A 10,928-nucleotide genomic window follows, 5' to 3' on the forward strand; every position below is an offset into this window, starting at 1 on the left:
ACAGCTGTGTTTATCAACTGGCTCTCAAGGTTCCTAAACATTTGACTGTTGCAAGTTGGTACGTGGTGGCTCCCGTTTGCCACTGATTATGACCCTTATCTTAAACCAGGCAAGCTGCATACATTCCCCTTGTGGAGTCACCATCCAGAATAATTTCTACTCTTTTTAGATGTAAACACGCCGCTGTGCTCTGCTCCAATAAAATAGCAGAGTCTGTCTCTCCTCACACTTTCTCACCTCAGCTCATACTTGCCTTCCCCAGACTCCGCTCCCTCGATATTCCTCGAACACACGAGGCATGCACACCTCAGGGCCTTTGCACTTGCTATTTCCCCTGCCTAGAATGTTTTTCCTCCAATTAGCTGCACGTTTCGTTCCCTCACCTCCGTCAAACATTTGCTCAAATATCACTCTGTTTATAACTGCGATCCCTCCTCTCCCCTGTTCCCCTACTGACCACCCCTTTTCCCTGCTTTATTTTTCTCCATAGCATTGACTATCTTCAATGTATTATACTGTATAAAATCTTTGTATATGTTTTGTTTATTGCCTTCTTCTCTCCATGAGAATGTAAGCAACACAAAGGCCAGAAGTTTTTGTTTGTTTATTTTGTTTTTAAGACAGGGTCTCACTCTGTCACCCAGGCTGGAGTTGCAGTGGTGAAATCTCGGCTCATTGCAACCTCCACCTCCCGGGTTCAAGCAATTTTTGTGCCTTAGCCTCCTGAATAGCTGGGACGGGCATGCACCACCACACTCAGCTAATTTTTTATATTTTTTTGTAGTTTTAATTGAGACTGGGTTTCACCATGTTGGCCAGGCTGGTCTCAAACTCTTGGCTTCAAGTGACCTGCCAGCCTTGGCTCCTAGAATGCTGTGATTACAGGTATGAGCCACCGTGCCCAGCCAAGGGCTAGAATTTGTACATTTTGCTGGATGCTTTGTGTGTGGAACAGTACCTGACATAGTGTAGGGAAGCAGTATGTATGTATGTGTGTTGGATAAATGAATGAATGAATATATAGTATGTAATGTATAATAAAAACATTCTTACATTGCCTCTGATGAAATGCCTATGTCTCTTTTAATCTATAGATTCTCCTTCTATCTCTTTTCCTTTCTTGAAATTATTTATTGAAGAACCCGGGTCTCCCATAGCAGAGTTTCCTATAGTCTCGTTACAGCCCCAGAATATAATCTGCTCAGATTCAGATTTGATTTTCCTTTTTACAAGACTGCTTCAAACCAACCAGGGAACTGTTTGGGGCAGTGGGGGAAGAAGACTGCTTCATAGCTGATGGTGGTGATGTGTACATCTATGACACAAAGGACAGTGTCTGTCATATAAATTTATACACACACACACACACACACACACACATGCATGAGGCAGGGATCCAACTTCATTCTTTTGCATGTGAATATCCAGTTGTCCCAGCACCGTTTGTTGAAACAATTATTCTTTCTCCATCGAATATCTTGGCACCGTTGTCTGAAAAAGGGAAGAGATTAAATTAGGTTTGTGTGACCAGATTTGCTTCTTTTATAACTTATTTTGGTGGAAACATTGAGAATTCTAGTCAACATCTATTCAGTTCTGAGGTGGAAAATCCATTCAAACTGGCTCAAGTTTGAATAAAGAGGGCTCCTACTGCCTAGACTGTGGTCTTGAATCATTGTTTCACACTAAAGAAATCAAGGTTCCTTGAAGACTTCATTGATTACATGTTGAGGGCAGAGAAAGAACAAGATGAGTCTGGAACATCAAAGGCTATTTGTGGTCATGTCAAAAGCACTCAGGAACCAAGCTGAATATGCATTTGTCAGGCCAAGATGGAATGGTATTAATATCAACAAGGATAATAATGGCAATGAATTGAAATACATAAAAAAGTTTAAATCCATGAATTTATAATGATATTCTTTTTCGAGAGAGACATGATTTTTATTTTTTGAGACAGGGTGTTGCTCTGTTGCCCAGGCTGGAGTGCAATGGTGTGATCTCGGCTCACTGCAACCTCCGTCTCCCAGGTTCAAACGATTCTCCTGCCTCAGCCTCCCAAGTAGCTGGGACTACAGGCATGCACCACCACACCTGGCTAATTTTTGTATTTTTAGTGGAGACGAGGTTTCACCATGTTTGCCAGGCTGGTCTTGAACTCCTTACCTCAGATGATCTGCCCGCCTCGGCCTCCCAAACTGCTGGGATTACAGGCATGAGCCACTATGCCTGGCCTGCCCGATATATTTTTAAAATGTTACTTAATTGGTTTTAGTTTTGAAGGATGCTAAAAACTTACCTCATTGTTTTGAAGACTGATGAAGGAAAATAATCAGGCATTTATATTATCTTTCCCTTGTAAAATGTACCTTAGGGTAAACAAATAGTTGAAAAGAGGGACTTTGTTACTATAGAAGTTTTCCAGTTAATAAAGAAGGAATGATAGATTTGAAAGATCATTCTGTAATTCCTAATAAGTGAATATGAGCCATCAATGGCTGATAATATCACTAAAAGAGACAGAGTTAGAGGAAGAGAGCAACAGGCATTGTCCTTTGTGTTACAGACGTACCCATCACCACCATCACCTATGAAGCAGTCTTCTTCCCCCACTGCCCCCAACAGTTCCCTGGTTGGTTTGAAGCAGTCTTGTAAAAAGAAAAATCAAATCTGAATCTGATCAAATGATATTCTGGGGTTGCAATGAGACTATAGGAAACTCTGCTATAGGAACCCTGGGTTCTTCAATAAATAATTTCAAGAAAGGAAAAGAGATGGAGGGAGAATCTGTAGATTACAAGAGACATAAGCATTTTATCAGTAGCAATGTAAGGATCTTATATATGTATCCCAGTCCGAACAGACTGTATATCAACCAGAGAAATGTGACCTCTGACTGTATATTTGATTATATTAAATTTTATGGTTTTTATAGATGTAAAAACAGTATTGTGAGTATGTTTCACAGTCCTAATCTTTAGATATTCTGTACTGAAATATATACAGATGAAATGACATGATGCCTGGGATTTGATTCAAAGAAATCCACGTGTGGATGTAGGTGAGGGTATAGATGAAGCACAGCTGGCCAAGCGTTGATAATGGTTGAAGTTGGTGCTAACACATCAAATTCATTACATTATTCTCCTTCCTTTTGAAAATTTACTTAATAAAATGTTTTTTAAAAGTTATACATCTTGGCTGGGTGCAGTGGTTCATGCCTGTAATCTCAGCAATATGGGAGACTGAGGTGGGTGGATTGCTTGAGGTCAGGAGTTCAAGACCACCCTGGCCAACATGGTGAAACCCCGTATTTACTAAAAATACAAAAATTAGCTGAGCATGGTGGCATGCGCCTGTAAGTCCAGCTACTTGGAGACTGAGGCAGGAGAATTGCTTGAACCCCGGAGGCAGAGGTTGCAGTGAGCTGAGATGGCGCCACTGCACCCCAGCCTGGGCAATAGAGAGAGGCTCCATCTCAAAAGAAAAAAAAAAAGGTTATATATCTTGACAGCAATAATCATAAAATTAAGCAAAATTAGAAGGAGGGAGAAACTTTGTGTGTTACTTTCTTCAATTTTGATGGTGGGAGTGAATAAATATGGTCTAAAATTAAAAAAAAGTGATAAGAAGAATTGTGAAGGCACAGCAGGCTGTCTCCAAGATGCCTCAAAGCAGGAGATGGAGTGTTGCTGGGCTCCCTGGGGAGGAATTAGGACCTGGGAGGGTGGGCGGTGGTGGCTGCTCCCTCCACCCCTTGGGGCCTCTTGCCCCCACGTCATGGCTTTTCCTTTGCTAGTGTGCAAAGGACTTTTCCTTTGCTAGACTTTCCAGGGTTGTGTGACTCTGGTGCACACCACTGACTGTCTTTGACTCTCTCAAGAGAATCTGACTGGTGGCTGCTCAGCCAATGAACTGCTGGCCCAGGTAAGGTCTTATCAGCTGAGGCCTGCCTTATGAGTTTGTGGCTGTGTGGATTAGTGGGGGTTTTTCATGTGGTGTTCCAGGAACTATGGGCAGGGCAAATTCCCTAGAAGAAGTAGTTTTTATTGTGGGCAGGGTTTGTCCTGAAATTTAGCTAGTATGAGGATGGGTTAAAGGATAGATTAGAAATAGGGACCAGGCAGGACACTGCTGAACTCTAATATTCACTCGGCACCTTCTACGTGTCTGACCTGGTGTGGATATCGAGAACGTAGGGACAAAGGAAGTGTGAGAGATGAAAAGCCCTGGGAAGTGAATGGGTGGTGGACAAGGCTGGAATTAGGCATTCAGTGGATTGGTCTTGATCCAGAAGAGGCTGCTCTCTTGGCACATCCTCCTAACTACCTCAGCCTTGCAAAATCCTGCCCAACACCCGAGTACCCGAGTACTGCTTCCTCCAAGAAGCCTTTTCCAATCTTCCTTTGAAATCCATAGCAATTTGTATGTCCTTGACTTAACTTGCTTTGCAAACACAGTTGATATAGTGGTGGTTGCATATTTCATGCTACTGTAAGTTGCCTCTTTGTTTGATGCTTTCAGACTTCTGCTAGACTGCAAAGTTCATATCTGAGTCACTTTTGCAGGCAGCAGGGCTGTTGGAAGGGATACATTCCTGAGTGTAAATCCCATTTTCACTGCTTACAAGCTGTGTGACTTTGGGCAAGTTACTTAGCCTATCTGAGCTCCCACCTTATTCTTTGTTAATGGGAGTGATAATACCCACCTCAAGGTGTTTTGTGAGAATTAAACCATATCAAGGATAGAAAGTACAGAACCAAGCCCAGGGCAGTTGATTAGTTTGTATTGAATTGAGGAGGAACAACTGGGATCTTGAGGGATAAGCAGCATTAGCATAGCGGGTGAGATAAGGGAAAGGGAAGGGCACGCTCCAAGCTGTTCTCTGCAGTCCCTCCAGGGGGAGGGGGCAGCACGCAGGGCCACACTCTGGACGGGGCAGCTACTCCTCACATTGTCAGCAGAAGCCACTGCAATTCTAGGACTCAGGCAGCCACACTCTTGTGCAGTGTAATGGAAACTGCCTTCTGAGCTGCAGGCGCCCTTACTTGATATCAATGTACCAGGGACTTGGATCTGTAACTACAACAGCACTTACAGCTTGTCTCTCAGGGAAAGGGTGTTGGATGGTCCTCAGGAATGTTTCATCCAGGTTTTCATGGAGCCTAGAAAAATACCACAGCTTGCTGAGGCGTAAACCTCTCAGACGCCTGGGATGTTCTAGGCTGAGCTGCAGCCAGTGCCTTTCTCCTGTTCAGGGCTGGATATACACAGACTCGCTCACCAGGGCCTTCTAAACATAATTTGCTTCAACCCTTGCTTGTTGGCATGATTTTTTTCCCACCTCTCTCTATTTCAATAGTGGCTGTTTCCTGACCATCTCTACTGCATAAGTAAGTAATCCGCCCGGAAACCTGTCTTTCTGATTACTTTGCCCCTGCTGTGATTGCCTTCTTCTCCACATCACCCATTTCGCTCTGTCTTCTGGATCCTTCCCATTGGCACAGTGCCATGCTCTAGTGGCTCCAATTTTTAAAACGCAAAATAAAAATATTTCATTGATCCCGCTCTTCTCCTGCAGCAACTGCTTCATTTCTCTACGTCTTCTCTGCAGAACTTCTTAAAAGCCTTGTCTATAGCTCCTTGTCTATAGCTCTATAGCTATAGCTCCTGCCTCCTCTCCTCACCCATGCCCTGTTCTCTCCCTCATCTGCTCTACTCTGGGTTTCTGTCTTCTCCACTCCATGAGACTGCTCTTGACACCTCGCCACGACCTCGATTGTCTTCTCAGCAGCTGACTCCTCTGTTCAACTTGAGCCAGATTTTTTTCCTGGGGTTCTGTGATGCTGTATTCTCTAGGAGTTCCCCTCATCTTGATGGCCACTCCTTCTATCCAGCCTCATTTCCAGGCTCTGGTTCCTCATGTGACCTCTAAAAGGTTGGCAGTCCCAGGAGATAGGCCTGAGTCCCACCCTCTTTTCTGTCTGTATGCACCTACCTCCATCGCCCAAACCCCCGGGTCTTCTCACTTCCACCCCACAGCTTAAACACCATACATACAGTGATGGTGCACACATTTTGGTGTTTCCATCCTGGCCTTCTCTCAGAGCTCTAAGCTCATTCAAACAACTGTCTGGTTGATGTCTTCAGCCATGTGTCTCTCTAGATTTCTGCCCCATGCTGGCTCCTTCACCAGTCTCTGCCCCAATACATGGAACTTTTTACCCATTTACTCAGGATGAAAGCCTAGGAGTGATCATCGTTGATTCTCTCTTTTCTTATTCCTATAATCATCACACCTCTCCCACCCATCCAACTTTTTAGCAACTCCTGTTAACTCTATCTTGAAAACATAGCCCAAACCTGCCCATTTCTGTTAATCTCCACCTTTGCTCACTCTGTCCAAGCCATAATCAGGTTTCACTGGGTGAAATGCAATAGCTTCCAAAATGCTTCCATTCCTGCACTTTACAATCTTTGTTTTTGTTTTGTTTTTCCAATTGAGCACCTACAGCTCACCCCGAATCCCATAATCCATGCTCCTTGAAACTCTCCAGTGGCCTCCCATTGTACCTGGAAAGAAACCCAGACCCCTAGCTGGCCTCACAGCGCAAGGCTGTAGCTCCTTACCTGCCTCACCTCAAAGCATTTTCCCCGCTGGTTCTGCCTCAGGCCTCTGCACTTGCTGTTCCTTTCTTGCTGCAATGCTTCCCTCCAGGTGGTTTTTACATTCACTTGCATTCCTCAGCCTTCCCTGGTTATTCAGTCTACAGTGTTGACAGGTCACTTCACTTGTCTCAGTGGCTGGATGAGAAATACAAGAGAAAATAAGGCAGTTAGGTTGGACTGGGTCAGAGGTTCTCAACCCTGACTGTGTGCTAGTCCCTTCTGGGAAGCTTTAAAAAGCACACAGAAGCTCAGCCTTACTGCCAAGAATTCTAACTTAGGTCCTGGCATTCTTTAAAGTTCCCCACGTGATTCTAAAGGACATGTGGGGTGATAACCTTTGGTCCGACCAGTGCTTCCCAAACTTGAACATGCATCCACATCACCTGCATACTGTGTTAAAATGCGGATTCTGGTCAGGAGGTCTGGGGTGGAGCCTGAGATGCTGCATTTCTAACAAGTTCCCAGGTGATGCTGATGCCGCTGATGCACGGACCACACTTTAACTAGTGAGGGTCTGAACCATTTCTAGGTCTCCATCCCTTTCTAGCATGCCATGACAGTGGGTAAGGCAGTTCCAAAGCACAGGTGGTATGTTCCGTATTCACCAAGCATCCTGCACCCCTCCATCTTGTTCATCTTTATCTGTTACAAATAAGCAATATTTCTGCCGGTGGTCAAAATATGTGAAAGCCAAACAAGAATAATGATGGATCATGTGATATGGTGAAGGGGCGTGGACTCCGCAGTGGGTTCATATTCCAATTCTGTTTCTTACCAGCTGTGTGAGTGTAGGCAAATTACTTAATCTCTCTGAGCCTTCATTTCTTCAACTCCGAAATGGGGATAACAAACACTTACTTTATTGAGAGGCTTAAATGGGTTAATACAGACAAAGCACTTTGCACGCAATAGGTACCTAATGGATGGCAAATGCTGTGATCTTGGTGGACTTTGCAAACTGATCTAATCTTGTAATCCAGTTGCTGCAGGTCTTGGGAACCTTGATCTGTGCTTGCTGCAAGGATCATCAAACATAGAGCGGAGTCGGCCTTTGATCTGAATGTCAGGTGACTCCATGACATAAAAAATCTCAAGGCTCAGAACCTTCAAACCAGCATTTGTGACCTTGCCTGGAGGATGACGGGGGCAGAGAAACCCTTTGTTTCTTCCTTTCTCTGGATTGTTAGATTATCTCCCCATCTCTGTTCCCTGCCTACTTGCGTAATTTCCCCAGGGACTTTTGGTACAAAAACAGAAAACCTTAACTCTTAGAGTGTTGACTTCAATGCTGCTCTTACACTAGCCTGTTAGTAGTTATTTATTCATTCAAATATTAATTGGGTGCCTAGGTGCCAGGGACTTCATTGTCTCTGTTACCCTGCAGGTTGTCAAGGGGTGGCAGGCGCTGAACAACAACAACAAAAATATGTAATCGCAATTGTGGTGCCATGAAGGGAAAAAACAGGGTGCACCAAAAGAGAATATTGAAGAGCTGTGATGCCACTAATTTTCACGTCAAAAGAGCCTCTAGTTGCCTATGTGTAGAATAGATTGGAGCAGGCAGAGAAAGGAGGACAAACAGTTAGGAGCCCTGTCAGTGGTCCTGGCCCAAATGGTGGCAATGGAAATGGGGAATCAAGACTGGGAGCCACTTCCCTTAGTCATGGTAAAATGTTGGCTTGTACTTTAAGCTGTTCTGTACTTTTTTTCCCTTTTACTCAATACAGAAGACACCATGTCATCATCACAGAAAATTCTCACCAGCAGTGTGGTTTGGGGCCAGTGCATTTCCCTCTGTAGATCTTACTTGTTTATTCTGTAAAATGGTAGTGGTGGTGGGTGTTGGTGTCGATGGCATCAAAGTTCTTTCTGCTTGTCATTTGAAGACTCCAAGACACATTAATGATATTCACAAATAAGAGATTTTAAGCTTCAAATTAGTAGAAGGTTTAATAATACAGGGAATTAGATTTCTCCCTTTAAGCACTCTTGCCTCCCTTTCACAGGTCAGTGAAATTATAATCATACTTTCAAGCACAGCCTGCATGAATCAGGAAGGGTCTCTCAAGCGAGAGCCACAAAGCAAAACTGGTCCCTCTACCCAGGCACCACCCCTAGCTCTAAACCATGGGAATCTGAGAGGTAGCTGGAGCATGACTCACCTGCCAACGCTGATAGGCAGACACATGCTGGGCCACAGTGATACCAGAACCACCTCGTACACAGGCTGGCAGGAGTGATTTACGTACCTCAACCTAACATTGAATAGCTTGACTGTCTCACAGAAATTAGTACTAAAGTAAAAACACTTAGAAAATAAACCTTCAAATGTTGCAGATTAGGAAATTTAGGACCAGAGAGGTCAACTGACCAAGTTAAGGTCACTTTGCTGGCTACTTGGCAAGCCCCAAGAACCTGAATGAAATTAGATACAAGGAGAATTTCTTCAGGAAAATTACTTTGGGTGGTATTGTAAGGGAGTTGCTTGATGCTGCTAAAAGAGACACTCGGCCATTAGTTTGGATGTGTCAGTTGAGTCTGAGGTTCTAGTTGGCAGAGTTCCAAGATGGTTGATGCTTCGGTGCCTCTTCTCTGAAGTATCCCATAATCCCCTGGACAGTTCCCTCTAAGAACTCCACTGTCTCAATCCTTTAAGTCTTCTGGATTCAGGGAAACCAAGACCAATTCCTCCTTACAAGAACATTGGGAACCCTTAATCTCAAGGTTGTTTTTTTTTTTTTTTTTTAAATTAAAAACATAGAACAATGCAATTAATACTGTAACATATACCCAGGTTCTAGGCACCCAGAATTAATGACTGTTAACATTTTCTCCCAAGGTATTTTGAGAACCCTTTTTTCTTTAGAATGACTCATGTGTCATAAGACACAGGCTTAATCTACCATCGTCATCACCAGATTATCAAATTAGAATATTGAACTAGGACAGGAAAGATAAAATATTCTTATTTTTTAAAATATGGTACTTAAGTGGACCACGTGATGAGTTTTGACAAATGCCTATCATTGCTTTTCTTTTTTTTTTTCTCTCTTTCTTTTTTTAAAGCAACAAGCCAAGGAATGTACTCATCATGTTTTAAATTGCATTTGCAATTGGAACTGTATAAAAAGGCATTTCACTTTGCATACTCTTTTTTTGCTATTTTCACTTCCTGTTAAAACAGGGAGTAACCTGGGGATTTTTATTTTCTGGTAGAAAATGCACAGTTTCAAGAAAGTCAAGAGTAAAGGTTAAGTTTACAGATTTCCAGTGACAGAGATGAAAGGGAACTACGTAACTCTGGAAAATAAAAGTTCAGAGTTGCGTTGCCTACAACTTTTTCATTTGTTAAGTTCTAGGAGCAAGTCTGAATGGGGAACCAAGAAGCCTGAATTCTAGAACCAGTGCTGCCACTAGTGCACTGTGTGGCTGCTGGCCCATCACTTTACCTCTTTGGGCTAAAACTCTTTTTGTGCTTTTGGAATAACTCGGGTCCACTTTCTCCTTCTTCATGTCTTTTGTTTACAGCTTTGCCTTTTATGCACTGTTAACCAATCAGTCCTGATTCCTCTATCACACGTAACAAGAGGGTAAGCTGTGGACATGAAGTGATGCTGCCAAGCTTGGCTAGTGTATGCACGCTGCACCTTGTGTGGGTGCCGTGAGGGCCCTGGAGGCCGTATCTGGACTGGCTCTGGTCCTGAGGGTCAAGGTTCTCCTGCTCCTGGATCCTAGTTTCACCTTCACAGGTCCCTCTGTATACTGACTTGAAATGTGACTTTCTTAGTGATAAGAGTTGTGGTTTTCGTTCATTCATCACAAATGTTGTAAACCCCTACTTTTGTGCAGGGCTCTGTTTTTCACTTTTATTTGAAGAACAGCCTAGAAGAGGTTACTTTAGCAATTCTTTAAATGCCAGAGCCCTATGCTAGCTAAAAACTCAGCACTGTATCTCACTTAAAAAACAAAGTGAACTCCAAAGCCATCACCTCCACTTGGTAGTATGCTAATGAAATTGGGACACTGAGGGCCAGGTATGGTGGCTCATGCCTTAATTCCAGCACTTTAGGAGGCTGAGGCAAGTGGATCACTTGAGGTCAGGAGATCGAGACCAGTCTGGCCAACATGGAGAAACCTCATCTCTACTAAAAATACAAAGATTAGCCGGGTGGGGTGGCATAGGCCTCTAGGCCTAGTTACTCGGGAGGCTGAGGCAGGAGAATTGCTTGAACCCAGAGGCAGAGGTTGCAGTGAGCTGA

General features: G+C 43.6%; 2 long non-coding RNA genes across 2 annotated transcripts in view; one reads left to right on the forward strand and one right to left on the reverse strand.

Annotated features, from left to right (window-relative positions):
* Positions 1 to 10,928, forward strand: part of LOC111555754 — a 62,218-nt gene that overhangs the window by 34,045 nt on the left and 17,245 nt on the right. The window lies entirely within an intron of this gene.
* LOC111555755 lies at positions 752 to 10,803 on the reverse strand. Its single transcript, XR_002735636.2, has 3 exons — positions 8,832 to 10,803; positions 6,631 to 6,804; positions 752 to 1,491 (listed from the first exon to the last, which is right to left on the reverse strand). It is a non-coding gene; the product is annotated as an uncharacterized LOC111555755 (long non-coding RNA).

Source organism: Piliocolobus tephrosceles, chromosome 2 (genome assembly GCF_002776525.5).
Source record: "Piliocolobus tephrosceles isolate RC106 chromosome 2, ASM277652v3, whole genome shotgun sequence".
Classification (NCBI taxonomy): Eukaryota; Metazoa; Chordata; class Mammalia; order Primates; family Cercopithecidae; genus Piliocolobus; species Piliocolobus tephrosceles.